The sequence below is a fragment of the Macrobrachium nipponense genome, chromosome 43 (assembly GCF_015104395.2).
Source record: "Macrobrachium nipponense isolate FS-2020 chromosome 43, ASM1510439v2, whole genome shotgun sequence".
Lineage (NCBI taxonomy): Eukaryota > Metazoa > Arthropoda > Malacostraca > Decapoda > Palaemonidae > Macrobrachium > Macrobrachium nipponense.
Window position 1 is genome coordinate 23276532 of NC_061104.1, and position 2313 is coordinate 23278844.

A 2313-nucleotide genomic window follows, 5' to 3' on the forward strand; every position below is an offset into this window, starting at 1 on the left:
TGGTTGTGGTGATGCGATACGGTGCTTCAGAATCGTTTTTTCTATCAGTCTGTGGATGTCTAGATATCCCATAATATTCAGACGTCACAGACAAACGTAATTTCTATACAAAATTAAACATTGTTCTCGTCAGTCAGTGGACTAAACGTTTAGACAACCTATAACATTCTGACGTCGCAGAAAAACGTAATTATTATACAATATTAAACAACCCATAATATTCTGACGCCACAGAAAAACGTAATTTTTATACAAAATTAAACTATCCATAATATTCTGACTCACATAAAAACGTAATTTTTATACAAAATCAAACATTTTTCTCGTCAGTCAGTGGACGTTGAGACATCCCAAAACATTCTGAGGTCACAGATAAACATAATGTTTATAAAAATCAAACTGTTTCTGTCAGTCAGTGGACGTTTAGAAAACCCATAGCATTCTGACATCACGGAAAAACATTTTTATACAAAATTAAACATTGTTCTCGTGAGTCAGTGGACGTTTAGTCAACCCATAACATTCTGACGTCACAAAAATGTAATTTTTATACAAAATCAAACAAGCCATTACATTATGACGTCACAAAAACGCAATTTCTGTACAAAATCAAACATTTTTCTTGTCAGTCAGTGGACGTGTAGACAACCCATAATATTCTGACGTCACAGAAAATTGTAATTTCTCTACAGAACGATAATTGTGGGTCCAAGGATGTATTTCTGATATATTTCTCGTTACCAGTAAGCAACCTGGAAATGTTCTTACTAAATAATAGTTATTGAAATGACAGTAACTCAAGAAAAATTTGTTCCGTATGTGCTAATGTGTTTATGTTGACATTTATTTGTAAATGTTAAGTTAATCTGATGTTATAAATGTTATGACTCTATTCACGATCTTGCAAACTTAATATTAACACGAACTATGCTGTCATCACATGTGATTAAGAGATTAATTGAATCAGTTACTAGATCAATAATAATGTTTTTTGAAGAAAAGTCAGTGATGTAAAAAGACATTTGGATAAAACTTAAATATTTTTATGATTAATATATATTACTGATATATTTTATAAGCTAGAAACCAAAACGAGTCTTTAAAGAACAAAACATCTAGCTTAGTTTTCAACACGAGTCGAGTTTTGTGAATCTTAAAGGCATTGCCTTTGCAATTATATCTACAATGGATTCAAAGAAATTTGATATTTGGTTAATCGACGTATATTCCCATGATACTGAAATTTCTCGATAAGGATCTAATATAAACATTGTAAAACCACGTCTGAAATAAACCAACCTTTCAAAAAGATAGAAACATTGTTTTTACTTTTTTTTCTGAAAAGTTTGTTAAATACCGTCATTTTTATTTTGTATTTTCATTTTTTCTTCACAAACGGATTACGAATTAATTCCTCGTATATAATGAACAAGTCCTACGAGAAGAAAGCATTTAAATACTTAATTCTGATCTAAATAGTTGACCTTATTCATTCTATTTACTCTTTAGAAGACTGCCAACACTCGTCCCTGGTCTGAAAATAGGCTTCAATATAAACAAACTTTTCTTCTTGAATTTTTAACTTTGACAAGTCCGATGTGACGCAGTGTCTACGAACGATGATTGCTCTGCTACTCTCTTTTTGGCGATGCAGCATCTGTGGTCAGCAGAAGATGAATGGGTTATTATGTGTTGTGAGTGTGCATGTATGCATATGTATAATTATTTTTATGAATAAGTGGAAATGCAATAAATCAGTGCTTTTATGTGTATATAGATATTTGTGTGTTTATGTACGTATATGTATACATATGTATGCATTTATGAAAGTATAGGAATTTATATGTAAATATACATACATATATACATAATACATGCATATATATAACTTAGAATGCAATAAATGCATGATTTTATGTGTATATAGATATTTGTGTTTATATTATATATATATATGTATACAGTATAGCATTTATGAAAGTATAGAATATATATATATATATATATATATATATATATATATATACACATGCATGCATATACATATATACATAATACAGGCATATATAGGTATATATATACATATATACATATAAGCACAAACATAATGTCTCTACAATTTTACACATGATACTCATTTGAAAAGGTATAGGAATATTGGTTTATATAAATATGCATTTATGTGTGCATATATACATATGTATGTACGTATGCATATACTTGTATACATGCACACCAGGAGTCAACGTGCCAATCCACAAGATATTATGTATCACGATGATCCTACGAAGTATTCTAGTCAAGAAAGTTATG

At 29.5% G+C, this 2313-nt stretch overlaps 1 protein-coding gene across 1 annotated transcript in view; it reads left to right on the plus strand.

Moving 5' to 3' along the window:
- LOC135213581 (helix-loop-helix protein delilah-like) overlaps positions 1 to 1895 on the plus strand; it is a 4069-nt gene extending 2174 nt beyond the window's left edge. Inside the window, exon 1 of the mRNA XM_064247580.1 lies at positions 1 to 1895. This exon is cut by the window's left edge and continues 2174 nt beyond it. The gene's annotated coding sequence lies outside the window, so the exon portion shown is untranslated.
- Positions 1896 to 2313: the final 418 nt, after the last annotated feature.